This window comes from Schistocerca cancellata, chromosome 6 (assembly GCF_023864275.1).
Source record: "Schistocerca cancellata isolate TAMUIC-IGC-003103 chromosome 6, iqSchCanc2.1, whole genome shotgun sequence".
Classification (NCBI taxonomy): Eukaryota; Metazoa; Arthropoda; class Insecta; order Orthoptera; family Acrididae; genus Schistocerca; species Schistocerca cancellata.
The window spans coordinates 642,828,276-642,846,430 of NC_064631.1; the positions used below are offsets into that span (position 1 = coordinate 642,828,276).

At 35.8% G+C, this 18,155-nt stretch overlaps 1 protein-coding gene across 2 annotated transcripts in view; it reads left to right on the plus strand.

Moving 5' to 3' along the window:
* LOC126190907 (synaptic vesicle glycoprotein 2C-like) overlaps nt 1–18,155 on the plus strand; it is a 477,766-nt gene that overhangs the window by 326,578 nt on the left and 133,033 nt on the right. The gene's annotated exons all lie outside the window — the stretch shown is intronic.

An 18,155-nucleotide genomic window follows, 5' to 3' on the forward strand; every position in this document is an offset into this window, starting at 1 on the left:
GCCAGTTAAATGTAACAGGAGTGTCATTAATAATTTAATTAATGAATTGAATTTCATAGATAGAATTGAGGAGAACATTCAGGAATTTGGAATGAGTAAAAAACAGAATTGTAGCAACTTAAGTCATAAACTGTGTTAACAATAAACTTCAGTATACTATGTAGTGCTGTTTGTGCTCACGCCATCAAAATTGTTTAACACAGTAAACTACAAGAAAGCCTCTACACTAAAAAATGCTGCAGTTTCCTCTGTTATATTATTGATTTTTTGGTGGTCCAGCTTTATCACACACCACAAATTGTACAAGTGATGTTGGACAGGCCAAAATGAGGATACAGTTACATTTAATTTCAGAAAAATGAAATGAAAGTAAGTAGGTACGTATTTTTATAATTTAAGTCTATCAGTAATTGTTTAAGGACAGGTTGAAATAAGGACACACTAATACGTAGCATCAAATAAATAACCACACAAACTAACATTATGTAGCTATTCTTTCAATCTAAGTTTATCAGTAATTAATTCTAAATTTACTCTCTGACTCCAAATTCTTTGACACCAGCTGTATTAGCCAATTAGTAACATATGAAAAATTGTGCCAGACCAGGACTCAAACCCAAATTTCCCACTTATGGTGAGTGGTTGTCTTAACCAGTTCGGCTATTTGTGCACTCTCTTTGAACTTAACCAAACCTCCACATGTCACATTGTATACATCTTCATTCAGTAGCCCACTTTATTCATCACCTAATGCTTGCCTACATTATTTATTGGATTCCTACTCAGGGGGAATGATATTACAAGGAATCGAGACCAGTGTTGTCATCATCACTAATAGGTAGGAGATCCATACCTAATTCAGCTGATGTGAAAGAATCGCTGTCAGTGAATGAATTTCAAATTATTTCGTACAGTTTTGGATCATCAACAATGTCTGTTCTTTCAGGCATGCAAGTAAGTATTAGTAACATTTATTTCTACAAATTCAGAAATTCCCATGCAGAATAGAAACAGTGATTTACTAGAAGTATTATTTCAGTCATAGCTATTACTTTTAAACAACTGTAGTATACATGTATTTCAGAATAAAATTCATTCATCAGTTGCAATACAACTAAATTTTATTCTAAAATATTAGAAATATCTTTAGTTTCATTTTAAATATTTGATATATAGAAACACCAACAACAATAGCTGAGGTATACATGCTGACATCGCAAACAGAAAATGGAAGGGAAAAAAGAGAGAGAGTATATGAGGGTACTGAACAGGTAATTCAGTATGTAAAGGGAGATGATAATCTAATAGCAATTGGGGATTGGAATGCAGTTTGCAGTCATAGGGGAAGGAATAGAAGATAGGGATATTAGGGAATAGGGGCTTGGTAGCAGCAGTGAGAGGGGAGAAAGATTAATTGAGTTCTGCAATAAATATCAGCTAGTAATAATGAATACTCTGTTCAGGAATCACAACAGGATGAGGTATACGTGGAAAAGGCCAGGAGGTATGGGAAAGTTCCAGTTAGATGTATCATGGTCAGACAGAGTTTCTGAAATCAGATATTAGATTATGGGCATACCCAGGGGCAGATATGGACTCAGATCACAATTTAGTAATGATGAAGAGTAGGCTGAAGTTTGACACTAATCAGGAAAAATTGGTGCATGAGATACAGAAATATTAAGAAATGAAGAGAGAAGTTTGTGGTTCTCTGCGAGCATACTGCAATAATGAATAGCTCTGTATGCAGTTCAGTTGAAGAGGAATGGGTATCTCTAAAAAGGGCAGTTTCAGAAGTTGGAAAGAAAAACTGATGTACAAGTAAGGTAACTGTGAAGAAATCACAGGTGACAGAACAAATACTTCAGCTGATCGATGATAGAAGGAAGTAGAAAAATGTTCAGGGAAATACAGGAAAATGGAAATACAAGTCACTTAGGAATGAAATAAATAAGAAGTACAGGGAAGCTAAGATGAAATGGCTGCATGAGAAATAAAAAAAAAAGTGGTTGTCAGGACTGACTCAGCATATATAAAAAAACAGAACAACCTTCGGTGATACTAAAAACAAAGGTGGTACACTGAGAGTGCAATGAGAATTCCTCCATTAAATGCAGCAGAGGGAGTGGGTAGATGGATTAAGTCAAATGAGGCAGAAGGTATAGATGACATTCCATTGGAATTTCTGAAATCATTGGTATAAATGGCAGCAAAACAAATTTTCATGTTGGCATGTAGGAGACTGGCAATATGCCATCAGACTTTCAGAGACTGAGCAATGTGGCACAGGGATTAGCACACTGGACTCGCGTTCAGGAGGATGTGATTTAGGTTTTCTGTGATTTCCCTAAATTGCTCCAGGCAAATGTTGGGATGGTTCCTTTCAAAGGCTACTGCTGACTTCCTTCCCCATCCTTCCCTAATCTGATGAGACCAGTGACCACGCTATTTGGTCTCCTCCCACAAAAAAGCCAACAGACTTTCAAAATAACATAATCCATACAATTCAGAAGATTGCAAGAGGTGACAAGTGCGAGAATTATTGCACAATCAGCCTAACAGCCCATGTGTCCACGTTACTAACAAAAATAATATACAGAAGAATGGAAAAGAAAGTTGAGAGTCTGTTATTTGATGATCAGTTCGGCTTTAGAGAAGGTAAAGCCAACAGAGATGCAATCCTGATGTTGCAGTCGATAATGGAAGTGTGACTGGAGAAAAATCAAGACACGTTCATAGGATTTGTTGACCTGAAAATAGTGTTCGACAATGTGAAAAGGTGTAATATGTTAGAAATTCTGAGAAAAATAGGGGTAAACCATAGGGAAATATACAATGTGTACAAAAACCAAGAGGAAACAATAAGAGTGGAAGACCAAGAACAAAATGCTCAGATTAGCAGTGGTGTAATACAGGGATGTAGCCTTTCGCCTTGACTGTTCAAACTATACATTGAAGAAGAAATGATGGAATTAAAAGAAATGTTCAAGAGCTGGATTAATATTCAAGGTGAAAGGATATCATGGTAAGTTTGACTGATGACATTTCTATCCTCAGTGAAAGTGAAGAAGAATTATAGTATCTATTGAATGGAATGAACAGTGTAGTGAGTGCATAACATGGATAGAGAGTAAATTGAAGGAAGACGAAAGTAATGAGATGTAGCAGAAATGGGAACAGTGAGAAACTTAACATTATGAATGGTTATCACATAGTAGATGAATTTAAGGCATTCTGTTATCTAGGCCGTAAAATAACCAATGATGGATGGAGCAAGGAGGACATCAAAAGCAGACTAGCATGGCAAAAAGAGGATTCCTGGCCAAAAGAAGTCTTCTAGTATCAAACATAGACCTTAATTTGAGGAAGAAATGTCTGAGTATGTACATTTGGAGCACAGTATTGTATGGTAGTGAAACATGGACAGTGGGAAAACTGTAACAGAACAGAATCGAAGGATTTGAGATGTGGTGCTACAGAAAAAATGTTGAAAATAAGGTGGACTGATAGGACAAGGAATGAGAAAGTTCTCCACAGAATCAGTGAGGAAAGGAGTATGTGCAAACAATGACAAGAAGAAGGGATAGGATGTTAGGACATCTGTTAAGACAACAGGGAATAACTTCCATGATACTAGAGGGAGCTGTAGAGGGCAAAAACTGTAGAGGAAGATGAAGGTTGGAATACATCCAGCAAATAATTGAGGATGTAGGTTACAAGTGCTACTCTGAGATGAAAAGGTTGGCTTAGAAGATAGAAATGTTTGGCTAGGAATTCATGGCGGGCTGCATCTGACCAGTCAGCACACCGATGACAAAAACAAAAAAGCAATTTTTATTTCCTCATGTATCTTATTGTGCAATACAACAACAGTGTTAACTATGCACACCCGATGGCAAGATGATCTGGAATATATTTGTCTGCTACTGTTGACTTAATATTTACTGGAATACATAGCTGTTTTAATAGAAATTAGTTTTCTAACCTGTAAATACAGTGGCCTACTTTCAGTGCATTATTATTTATCATGCAGCTTTACAATTAATACTGGTAGTTGTAATTTGTCTAACAGAGTTTTCAGTCCTGGATTCTAGATATTCAGATAATTTGTAGAAATATCAGCTACTTAGGTCCATTTTTGATTGTCTTTTGAACTGTTAGAGGTTTCCAATGTCTCCCTGTACATTAGATGGGACTCTAGACAACGAGGCAAACCGTACATCAAAATTATTTCTGCATCTTCGATTGCGACTATTAATATCACAGTTAAGCAGAAACTATTTTTTTTATCATCAATCACAAGAATCATAAAGGGGGGAATGTAGTGAAAAAGAGTATAAGAATTGTAGAAGCATTGAAAAAGTCTGTACAGGACATGCATTTACCTACTTTACACAACATTCTTACTGCTTGTTTCTGATGAATAAATATTTTATTAACACTGGCCCTGAAGATTATTTCACAAGACAAAAAGGGAACGAACATATGCAAAAACAAGCCAATGTTTTTGTCTTCAGATCAACACACTGAAAAACAGCCTGAACTCTGATCTTTTTCATTTTAACCTGTTGTTCAGTTAACCCCAAAGAATGTTACATACAGTCCTTCATTTAGTGTATGACCACCATTAACGTCTACATCTGCCGGTAGCAGAAATTTTCAAACTACAGTATAACTGCACTTTTATGTTCCCAGAATTAGCATTTTCCCTCCATTTATGACATTTTTTATCACTAACTTCAAATTTCCTATGTTCACTATGTTAATTCTCACCTGTTTTTATTTTAACGTATCAGTAATTTTGCCGCAGTTTACGTTTTATGGAACACTGTTCGTGGAGGAAAAAAACTGGCATGATTGACATAAAATGACGGAACATGCAACTTCTGAGAAACATTCATTTGTTTTGAGTCGATACCAACTTTGTCTGTCAGTGCTGTGTGCTACAATAAGTAGTACCCTTACTTTATAGTATCCGCATCGTTATGGCATCAACTTGCACCCTATAATAATGATCACATACAGAGGATATCCATTTTCTAGTATTTGTAACTTGCTAATATACGGTAGTTTTCTTCATGGTTTGTATACACATTGTACAGTGTTGTTTGCTATCTAAGGTTGACATCATGACAAGCCTGTTCCTACAACCGAAGTGAGTCAATTTCAGTCGACACAGCCACTCTCGACAACTGCCTTGTGAAGTGTTTGTGTTTGTTACTTTGTTTGTGTGACTGTGTGTACTGTTCGTAGCCTTGTGTAAAGTGATCGAAGTCTGTGGTTAGTTGTTTCTTTCACGTTGTTGTTTTCTGCCGCAGTTTAAGATGGAAAACCCTTTCTATGGAAGAAAAAGTAAAAATTCTGGAAAGAGGTGAAGCTCACCGTGGAACACTTGTTGCATTAGTACAGAGTTTAGGAATACCCATATCTACATTGAACACTATCGTGAAAAACTGAGAGACCATTTTGGAAAATGAAGCAACAGAGGCCCAAATTTCAAAAAAAATGAAATATGCTAGCTATTTGAAATACGCAGAAATGGAAGAAATTACAAAGAACTGGTTTCAGTCAGCACTTGCGTAGAATTTTCCACTAAACCATATGATGTTGCACAAAAAGGTGCTGAAAGTCACCAATTTACTTCGGATCGAGGACCTCACAGCATCAAATGGGTGGATAGATAGATTCAAGAAGCGGTACAATGTAGTGTATAAAACTGTATGTGGTGAAGAAAGCATTGTGGACATGAAATCTGTTATGGAATGGCAGAGTGGCAGGTTACAAGAACTTTTGGAACAGTATAAACTGAAGGATATCTTCAATATTGACGGAACAGGTCTCTTTTTACAGCATATTGCCAGATAAAACGCTTGCCTTTAAAGGCATAAACTCCCAGTAAGAAACCATGGTGTTTTAAAAACATAAAAACACTACTAACGAACTACAGTGCCAACGAAAAAGCGTGGATGATGTCGAAATTATTCAAGAAACAATTACATTGTCTTGACGCAAGAATAGGTACTCACAACAGAAAAATTCTCCTGTTAGTGGATTGTTGCCCTGCGCATCCCACTAAACTGCACAAGAAAATTACAGTATTTGGATTTGGGTATCATCTATGCCTTCAAAACACACTATAGGAAGGTGATTGTGCAGAAGGGATTAACTTTTTAAAGTGTCAATTTTAGATGATTTGCATTATATTGGGAAGGCATGGACAGAAATTACGGCGGCCACCATCTCCAATTGCTTCCTAAAAGTGGGATTCATCAAAGCTGACGACAGAAATGTATCTGACGCACCAGACGTGAGTGTTAGTGACAATGGTGAAAAACTGCTTGCTTCATCATGGGAAAAACTGCAGCTTTAGTATCCGGTTCATGATTTCTTACACGTTGACGACAACGTTGTCACTGTAGAATGTGTTTCTGTTGATGACGTTATCAACTTTCTGCATTTTTTTGTGTGAAAGTGACTGACAGTGATAGTGATGAGGACAATGAGGTTCCCTCATTTGCAGTGGAAACAATTAAAAAATATACTTCAGCTGCAGATGTTAATGACAAAGTTTCCTATTGTGTTTACGAACTCCAAAACCACATTGAAAAAATGGGAATACAGAAGCATCTGATTCCACCTGTCTGCTTTGACCCATGATGTCACCAATATGGCGGAAATGACCATTCTTAACGTCTCCAATATGGCGCCTATGACGTCATTACATAAACACGACAACAAACACGAAAATACATATAAAACTAACAAACACATGTCCATCCAAAACTATAATCAAACTAATGGGACCAGTGCGGGAAATTCGGGGTTTTTGGGTGGGGACAAATTAATATAAACACATACAGACACACACCACGATCCCAAACCACAAAAAATGATGACATAAAAACACCACAAAATTCCCAAATTCCGTTACACTAACAGTATCGACAGAAATCGATCACTTCCCTTCACCTACATAGCTCAACCACAATTGTCGATACCACTAACTAGAAACCAACTATTCCAAAAATTATAATCACATCGCAACTGTTGATACCACAAAACCAACACCTAAAACAACAAAAATTGGAATTGGACACTTCCCTTGACCTATATAGGTCAACAGCAGCTCACGATACCAAAACATACGTAGCTACGACACATTGGAATCGAACACTTCCCTTGACGTATATGGGTCAACAACAACTCATGATACCAATACATTTCCTTGAGGGACCCCAATATTGATATACTGTGGATCAGATATTTGTTTCTCAATGTACTTTGACCCACTGGAGATGTGTGATCTCTACTGACTGTACTCTGTTTTCTAGATATGAACGAAACCATTTGAGAACCACTCCCCTTACTCCTAGTGCCTCTAATTTATGCGACAGCTTCTGGTGGTCAACTGTATCAAATGCCTTAGACAGGTCTAGGAAAAGGCCAGTTACATAGCTGTTCTCATCTAGCGCTTCTAAAACTGTTTTTGTAAATTGTGCTATTGCAGATTCTGTACCTCTACCAGCCCTGAAACCATGCTGGTCATTGCAGAGGAGGTTGAATTTACTTAGATAGCTCAAAAGCCTGTTTTTCATTATTGTTTCTATCACTTTGGAAAAGCAAGACAATAAGAGGTATTGGTCTGTAGTTCTCAATGTTTTCTACGTCACCTTTCTTGGGAACTGGTAAAATTTTGGCATGCTTCAGATAGTCAGGGAAGCAACCAGTTTTGAATGATTCATTTATGATTTCTGTTCTTGGAGCTTTGATACCGTTTATCATTTTTTCAGCACACACATTGGGATTTCATCTAAACCTGCTGAGTTTTTGTTCTTTAATTCTTTACAACATTGCATACTTCCTCATCAGTAGTTGGAAGCAATACCATTGAGTTTGCTATATGCTTCTGTATTTGTTGATTAGCACCTTTTGAAAAAGATTTCTGTAAGTTCGTTGCAATGCTGCTAAAGTAGGTATTCACATAATTTGCTAATTCTTTTGGGTTACTTTCTAAGTTTTCCTTGTTCCTTCCTGATTTGTGTGTTTGTACCTCTCTGCTTCACAGTTCCTGTTTCTTGTTTCACTACTGCCCATGTAGCTTTACTTTTATTATTGGCTAAATTTATGAACCTATCGTTGACTGATTTTTTTTGCAGTGTTGAGTACCTTCCTGTAGATCCTTTTGTAGTTTTGTAGTAGTGCAAAAAAACTGGATCACTATTGTCCTTTTTAATGGAATTGAGGTATTTACAAGTTTGAGCACTTTTTCTAATTCCTTTAGTAATCCATTTATTGTTGGTGGGTGTTCCAATGGGAAATAATGCTTTGGGGAATGTTTCTTCAAATTTTAATTTAAACTCAGACATAAAATTGGAGAACTTGCTATTCACTTTAGTTTCTATGTATACTCCTTCCCAACTTTCATGTGCTAACTTTAAGGAAAACTCTTGCAAAGCTGATGGAGAGTAGACTCTTTTATATACATGCAGTTTTGATTCTTTTTTACACAAGCTTTTATTTGTATAAGCTGACATAGATGGTCTGACAGTCCCAGATTTTTGACAAGTACATCACAGTTTTCTCTGCCTACATCTGTAGCTACATGGTCAATGGTAGATGATGAATGTGTGGTTATTCTTGTTGCACAGTTGACTATTGATGATAGACCAAAACTATGTAGGATATTCATAAATGTGTTACTGGTGTCATCTGTTTTAGTTGTATTTATGTTAAAGTCCCCAAACAAAAGGATATTATGTTTCAGAGTCAACGCTAGTTCTAGGCTTTGTATAAGTTTTGAAAATAATATCTCTAAATTATCACTGGGAGAACGATATTCACATAATATAGTTAGTTTCTTAGTCATATTTATAGCAACTATCTCTATTGCTGACACTTCAAACTCTTTGTCTACACTTAGCATGATAATATCATTTTTGACTTTAAATTCAATGTCGTTCTTAACATAAATACATGTTCCTCCACCTTTCATTGTGTTTCTGCAATAAGAACATGCTTGGACATATGAGGGTAAAGTAATATATAAGATTTCACTTTCTTTACACCAGTGCTCTGTAATACAGATAACAGTGCTGTCTGAGATTTGTAACTCAACTTCCAGCTGTTGCACTTAGTTTTTTTACACACTGAATATTTTGGTGGAGTACTGTTAGACATATAATGTTACTTATCTTGTTGGCTTCTTTTTCGTTGTATCCGCAATTAAAAAATCCTTCAGGTGGAAAGGAGGTGTCCTCCTCTGTCTGCTGCTGCTCCTGCTGTTGCTGGGATTTCTGTTGTTACTGCTGTCTGTGATGCTGCTGTTGATGGTGATGCTGTTGTTGGCATTTTTGCTTCAATTATTGTTTGTACTGCTGCATTTTGTGTAACTGCTATTGGTTGTGTTTGTTCTGCTGCTTTTTTTGTTGCTGGTATCATTTGTGATGAGATGGCTTCTTTGTTTTGAGTTGACACAATAGTAGGCATGATGTTGTTTCTTGTGTACATCATCTCAGCCATCTCATTTATTCTAGAACCTATGAACTTTTTCCCATGAATATTTAAATGCCTACCATGCCTGGTGAAGTGTTTCCTTTCCAAGAATTTCACATCTAGGAAGTTTGTGTTTCTGCATGCTTTGCATATTTTGCGAAATTGCTTGTTGGCCTTAATAATTTCCTGGTTGACAAATGACGTTTCTATTAGGTCATATCTGTGTGGTATTCCAGTCTCTATTACACTTTCATTTTTCACTGTATCTACTTGCCTTAGATTTTCCAGAAATTCTACATATTTTCTAGCTGCATTTATATCACAGTAAAGCTCATGTAACACATTTAGTTCAATTCCGGCACTGCAAATTTCCGTTGCTACTTGGAGACCGTTACACAGTTGACCACAATTGTATAAGATTTTATCAGAGTTTAATTTCACAAAACAACTTGAGTGGTACCATTTATGCGTTAGTGAGCATGCTCTAACACCTTTTTTCACTATAATATCACATGAACAACACTTTACTCATGATAATAACTCAAAATTTATGGAGCAATTTACCACAGTTTGTCAGCTAATAATAAGGATGCTGATGAGTTTGTAAGCTAGATATAGAAGATAATAGAGAAAGAAGATTTATATATACACACACCACAGGTGTGATGTCAACCAGACTTGGTACACATACCACTTATTGTCTGGAAAGAAGTACTGAAGGGCAAGAACCACCTTCCATTGGTCTGGGGGTGGGGGTGAAATAGGAGATGGACAGAGAGAGCACAAGACAGGAAATGGAGAGAGAGAGAGAGAGGAGATGGAGGAAATGGGGGAGAGGCGGGTAAGGAGGTGGAGAGAGGGGGGAGGAGATAGCCAGAGAAGGGATGAGGAGATGGACAGAGAGGGAGGGGGGAGGTGGATTGGGGAGGGAGGCGATCAGAGAGAGGGAGAAGATGATGAATACAGAGGGGGAGGTGGTGGTGGTGGTGGTGGTGGTGGTGGTGGTGGTGGTGATGGTAGACAAAGAGGAGGAGGGAAAAGAAGATGAATGGAGAGTTGGTGGAGGAGATGATGAACTGAGAGAAAGGGAAGGAGGAGGTGGACAGAAGGAGAGGAGGAGGTGATTTTGTGTGTGCGCGTGGGTGGGTGCTGAAATACGGCTAAGACACAAGTTGAAAATATGATCACTATTTTTTCTTATTTACTTAAATTTGCCATATTTCGTGACAGTACCTTTTCCATTAGACGTTTATACGGCGATATAGTCTTGGCTTCAGTTGTCTGAGTATGATTCCACAATGCGTCTTTGTTGGTTGCAGAATTAACGTGGTTCAACGTGTTTCTCTCATTTTGGTGTTTCAAATACAGTTTCTTCAAATGTGGTTTCTTCTTTTTAATTAATACAAAAATAATAGTAACATACTTCAAATTGTTCTTCCGTCAACACCACGGTCAACACACACCAAGAGTTAGCTGCCGACTAAGTACAGTCAAAGACGACTCCAACGTCAAAGATGTTTTACACCACACACAATCTTCCAGTTGTAATCAGTCTCTCTGCTAATCTTCGATACAATCAATATGCTTTTACTCTCAAAAACAGAAGTAAATTAACATATAATAAGACAAATTATAATAAATCCTGACAAAAATATAAGAAAACATTTAAATTCGGTATCAACAAATACGGTAAAAAAAAATAACGTCTCCCAGATCCATTACAACTGCTCCCCAGGGCTTTTGTTGTTATGGATATATACAACAAAATCCCGACCACACTCAGTAATGGATCTGTATTACACAATTAGTACATTAATGATGCAGTCTGACAACCTCTACCAAATTTGGACTCTTTGAATCTGTGGACTTGTTACTGGCTGTTGTTGCAATGATACTTCCCCATCAATCTCATACACAAAAATTCAAGTAAAGAAATTATTTGACATGACAAATATACATGGTATAAAACATACATGAGAAATATTCTAACATACAGCATACAGATTGAAAATAATAGAAAGGCAAAACTCATTTCCTAGATTAAGATTTAAATTTTTTTTTATAAATATTAATGTTAGTTTCATTATTCTTACATATTGTACAGTAAAAATGATACTGGACATATATAGTGTAATGTGTTTTTCTCTATATTTGCCTTTTATATATATATATTTTTTTTAACTTCTGATTTTTTTTATTTTTTTTTATTAGTCATGTTTTTTTTTGTTTTTTGTATATTTTTCTTTTGCTTATGATTTTCTTTTTAATTTTTTTTTACTCATGTTTTTTTTATTTTGTATTTATTTTTTTTTCATATGATTTTCTTCTTTTAGTACAGCTAAAGATACATCAGTACTATCTAATTTTTTTTTTTTTTTGCAATCATTTATGTACACTTGCCTCTCTACTACAATATTACTACAAATCACATTCTTGTGAAGAGTACTTTTGCTCCCCACAACATCAGTATAAACAACAATAAACTGCTCATATATCATGAGGCTTTATCTAAAATTGGTTTTGAAACTTATACCTTTGCATGCATGTCCTCACATGCATGCCTTCACCCACAGGGAAGACTTAGCTTCCAAAAATTAGAAAAATTCAGAAATGCTCACTATGGAGACTTTTTTTTTGTAAAAATGTTAAAATAAATATTTCTCTCATTCTTTGTTACAACTGTTTTTTTCATCAGTTTCAATTAACATGTGACTTCAAATTATTAATTTATACATGCAAATATACATACTTGGTTGTACAGGCAGTTTTGTTCTAACAAGCGTATTCCAGTGGAGGACTTTTGTTTTAGATGATAATAGGTTATTTAAATTTTGATTTTTTTTTTTTTTTCGAAACCACTACTAGAGGACTATTATATGCACTGATACTCCTTTCTATTATATTACATCCTTCCATCTTTTTCAGCTCTTTCTCAACAGCAGGTCTTTTTGATATTGCAATACTGTATGGTTTTATGAAAAATGGTTCATGAGATTTTACCTGAAGCTCACACTGATAACCCTTTACCCTACCAGGTATGTCACTGAAAACATCACTGTATTCCCACAGCAGATTTTCTAACTGTTGTTTTTGCTCCCCAGATAAATTTTGTGTTTCTGAAATTTTCAAATTTACTAAATTCCCAAATTCAACTTCATCAGTATCAAATCTATGAGTTTCAATATTCTCCAATCTATTTTCTTTTAGTAAATTGATACTGTCAAAATTTCCATTACTCTGATCACCAAGTGTGTTCACAAAATTTGTCTGAATGTATTCCCTTTCACTAGTTTCTATCAAAAGTTTTCTTCCAACCCAATCAAATGCTGTATTTACTTTTACTATCCAATTCATACCCAAAAGAAAATCCTCATTAAATTCCTGAATTACAAAACATCCATGTGTGAACAACTTGCCTTCAATTAAAAATGTCACTAAAGCCTGGCTTTTTACCAATTTACTGCTCTTCCCAGTAGCACCTTTTATCTTTACCCCAACAACTGGCATTTCAACAAAATCTTTCCCCACCTTCAATTTCTTGCTTAACCTTTCAGATATTCCCGAGATCTCACTTCCTGTATCAATTAAACATTTACCAATCCATGACCCAATTTGAACTTTTATATAAGGACTGCAAAATTGATCACTTTTCTCAGAACCTGTATCCTCATGTAACAAATCACTTTCAATTTCCCCAAACCTATACTTATCAGAATCATATGGTATATCATTACATGTATTATTTGTCACAGTTATAAAATTTGCACAAGACACAAAATTATCATTAGTACTCTCTATTATCTCAAATAGCCAAGAATTTTCATCCAAATCACATTGTATACTATTGAAGTACTTATCCTTCAGCTTTTCAAAAATAAAATATCTCATCTTTTTCCACCACTCAGGACATACAGTTTCACATACATTAATAAGCATCTTTCTAAAGTTCTTGTCAAAAGAAATAGTTTCACTGTTCAGCCATATATTCATAAGAAATGTGTGTGTGTCATTAGTATCTGTAAAAGTTTCACTTAGGCTACAAGTTATACATGTGGCACCGTTATTTGTGTAGTCAGATTCTTTACCAACAACATCAAAATTCACACTTTCACATACATCCATCTTGTGAGCTTTATTCATCCTGGTAACATCCCTGGGAATTTCTATAATATTCTCACTATTTAATCCATTTTCAACCATGTGTATACCCAACTCCCTATTTAAACTAATGAAATACCTTTCCTCAACATCATCATCAATACCATTACCATCATTATCAACTTTATCAACAACATCATTATCATTATACATATTCAAGTCATACACATTCAAATTATTCCCCAAAATATAATTTCCCCTTTCTAAAGGTACCAGATCCCTTTCACCAATATTTTCATTCTCACAGCATGCATTCTCTCTTTCATTCACACACATCTCTGAACTACTACAAATCACATCATCTGACAAAATGTTGTTCTTTTCTGCCCAAGTGTAAAATTCTGTTAAATTAAATGGATCACAATTACTTTTATCTACTGTATGTTCTTGTGTACTGAAAATTTTATTTTTATCAATATTATTTTCCTCTTGAAATTTCTTCAATAAGTAACAACTAATGACCTCATGTGATTGCTTAGGTTTGGAACTGTCATGTTTGGGTTTATGATAGTCACATCCATTGGTCCTTTCAACATGCTCACCTTCTGCCTCAACCTTGCGGACCTTCAAGGGGGCGTCTACTCGTTTTTTGTTTCCTGAATTACAACTGGTTCCTGATTGAACTGCTGATTGTGGTTCTGCCAATGCCTCTGATCCACATTTCTATTCCCTTTCCTTTGCCAAACATTACCTGATTGTCGATAGTTTCTATCGTATTGACCTCTATCAAAATTTCTGTGATTTTGATCCCTAAAGTGTTCTCTACTTTGTTGACTATTACCGCGAAAATCATGTTCTTGTTTTGGATAAAAATTATGGTCCTTCTTCTGAAAATTGTTATATCCCCCTGAATTTTGACTAACACCATGATAATTGTTTTGTTCCCTTTTTTGAAAGTTATCATTTCCCCAATTTTGACCGTTACCTTTCTGAGTAAACCCACTGTGTGTTCATGTTGTTACCCTATCCAACTTATCAATATAATTGAGAAACTGCTCTACATTACTATCAGGACATTGAACTAAATTCAACTGCATTGCTGATGGCAATCTTCTCTTTAAGGTATCAATTTTGATCAAGTCATCCAAAGGTTTTGTTAAATGAATAAGTTTTTGAAGTTCACTTTTGCAAAATTGTTTCATGCTCCCATCTGATTCTCTATAGTTTCGCCCATTCAAAAATTCACTTTTGATTCTAGTTTGTTTAAGATCATCCCAAAAATTTTCCAGAAATTTTGATTCAAATTCTGAAAATGTCATCCCCATAGTTACAATCTGGTTTGCCCAAGTCAAAGCTTCCCCTTCCAAGAATTTTTTCACAAATTTAATTTTTATTTCATCTGGTGAGTGAGGTAAAAAGCAATCCTTACAATACTGTATAAAATCAACGGGATGTAAGGGTCCATCTACCGAAAAGTGCTTCACTGGAATATTAGATACAAGATTACATGTGTTGAAATTGTAATTTTTGCTTTGAAATTCAATGTTAAAACTTTCAATTTTTTCGCTAAGTTCTTTGACAGATTTTTTGTTTTCTAAATCATTGCATTCTACTTTTTCTTCTAAAGTAACCAAACGATTGTCAGTTTTTTGTTCTACATTTTTTACTAAAACTTTCGTGTTCTCATCCAAATTTTTAATTTCCCCTTTGATGTCATTAAAATCAATTAAATTTATTTCCCTATCTGCCAGTAACTCATTTTTTACAGTATTAATTTCACCGCTCAATTTAGCATCAATTTCATTTACTTTTGCTTCCACAGATTCAATTTTTTCCTCAGCATTGCCAACTCTGTTCGAAAGATCACCCACTTGGGTATTGACTGCTTGGACTTGCAACAAAATGTTATCAATTTTTTCATCCCAGTAAGTCTTATTGTCGTCAAGTGTTTGTTTAATTTCTTTCGTGAAATTTACAAGAAAATCAAACTTATCGGTTCTTTCACTTTCATTTGACCTGTCCTGATGTTCGAAGTCTATTAAATTACTACTTTCTACTTTAGGCACAATACTCTCGAAAATCTCATAAGTCATTGTGAAGAACAAAAATTTATACACAACAATACAGAACAAGATAAAAAGATTGTTTTTAACAAAATACGATGGTTTCGTGACTTATCTGGAACACTCTTCTACTGTTGCAAAACCACGTTTTCCATCCATGTGATTGTTGACCAAAATTCTTGAAGTATTTTCTTCAGTCGAAAATTATATTTCTTGCCGAAACATTTCTTCTCCAAAACTTTTACTTCCCGATGAACACAAACACTGTAACACACATTCTGAAGAAACTGGTATTAACACACAAAAATTTTCTGCCTCGTAGCACTGTTGAAAATCTCGTGAACACAATATCCCGGCTGCTGAGCCCCCAGTTGAAATACGGCAAATGATATCCCGGACGAGCCCCCAGTTGAAATACGGCTAAGACACAAGTTGAAAATATGATCACTATTTTTTCTTATTTACTTAAATTTGCCATATTTCGTGACAGTACCTTTTCCATTAGACGTTTATACGGCGATATAGTCTTGGCCTCAGTTGTCTGAGTATGATTCCACAATGCGTCTTTGTTGGTTGCAGAATTAACGTGGTTCAACGTGTTTCTCTCATTTTGGTGTTTCAAATACAGTTTCTTCAAATGTGGTTTCTTCTTTTTAATTAATACAAAAATAATAGAAACATACTTCAAATTGTTCTTCCGTCAACACCACGGTCAACACACACCAAGAGTTAGCTGTCGACTAAGTACAGTCAAAGACGACTCCAACGTCAAAGATGTTTTACACCACACACAATCTTCCAGTTGTAATCAGTCTCTCTGCTAATCTTCGATACAATCAATATGCTTTTACTCTCAAAAACAGAAGTAAATTAACATATAATAAGACAAATTATAATAAATCCTGACAAAAATATAAGAAAACATTTAAATTCGGTATCAACAAATACGGTAAAAAAAAATAACGTCTCCCAGATCCATTACAGTGCGCACACAGCAATTTCATCAAAATTTGGTACAGGGTGGCAATTATTGAACTACACTAGACTGTTACTGTTCCTGGCATGTATGGGTGCCGGATTAGTGGAAGTGCTGGATTATTGAGTGTCTGAAATTTATTTTATTCATTTGTTTTGTTTTTTAATTATTTTGAAAACATAGGGGATATAGTGTACCATGCTTTATTAAACCAAAGGATATAATTTTTAAACATAGAGGATATACCATATTAAATCCAAAAATACATTAATTTTCAAAGAAAACTTAGTCCCTGAGTGTATACTGTACATAATTATACAGTTGTATCACACACTATGAAACATGTCCCTAATTTTTAACTGTCACAGTGACGCTGGCATGCTTTATCATGCAACCACTTAACCGCTTTACAAGCATTACATCGGTACTGCCTGTATCTGGTTGTTGCCTAATGTACTCCAGGAAGACCTTGGTAGCTTCAGCACCAGCAGGGTGAGAAATCTGCATGCTCTCTCCTCCTGTGTCCTCTTCTTCATCACTTTCATCATTACTTTCTTCCATGCTTCTTTTGATTATGTCTTCTTCTGTTAAAGTTTGGTCTGTATCACAGTTTTTCTTATTCAGCCACTCATTAACATCTTTTTCATCATCAATTTCTTCTCCTCCTGGAAGGTTGTGGAACATGTCAGTGTGCAAAGTAATTGATAATTCCAAATTGACTGGCTCATCGTTGTCTCTCACTCCTGGATCCAACTCGGCACCAATGGAAGGGCCACAATTTGGCATTCAGCAGCTGATAGTCACGGGGGAAAGTCACTCAGCTAATAATAAGGATGCTGATGAGTTTGTAAGCTAGATATGGAAGATAATAGAGGAAGAAGATTTAATTGCTGACGCTGTGTATAATGCTGATGAAACAGAACTTGTTTACAAAATGCTCCCTCCAAAACCATTAGCTGCCAAGAACGAGAAGGAAGCTCATGATTACAAGCAACACAAACAGCGCGTAACATTAATGGTGTGTTGTAATGCAAATGGGAGTCATAAATTACTGCTAATTGTGATTGGAAAATCCCAACACCCACATGTCTTAAATGCAGTTGACAACCACAGAAAAATCTCAGGTTAGTTCTTGGTCCTAACAAAAGCTTTTGATAAATGAAATGAAATGATCATATGGCATTGTTGGCCGGGAGGCCCCATGCGGGGAAGTTCGGCCGTCGTATTGCAAGTCCTTTTTAGTTGACGCCACTTCGGCGACTTGCGACTCAATGATGATGAATTTATGATGATGAACACACAACACCCAGTCATCACGGGGCAGAGAAAATCCCTGACCCCACCGGGAATCGAACCCGGGACCCCATGCGCAGGAAGCGAGAACGCTACCGCAAGACCACGAGCTGCGGAAAAGCTTTTGATGTTATTGATTATTCTGTGACTCTGATGAAGCTTGAACGAAATGGTGTAAGAGGTGTGCCAAATCAGTGAATTAAATCATATTTGGAATATTGCTCTCACATAAC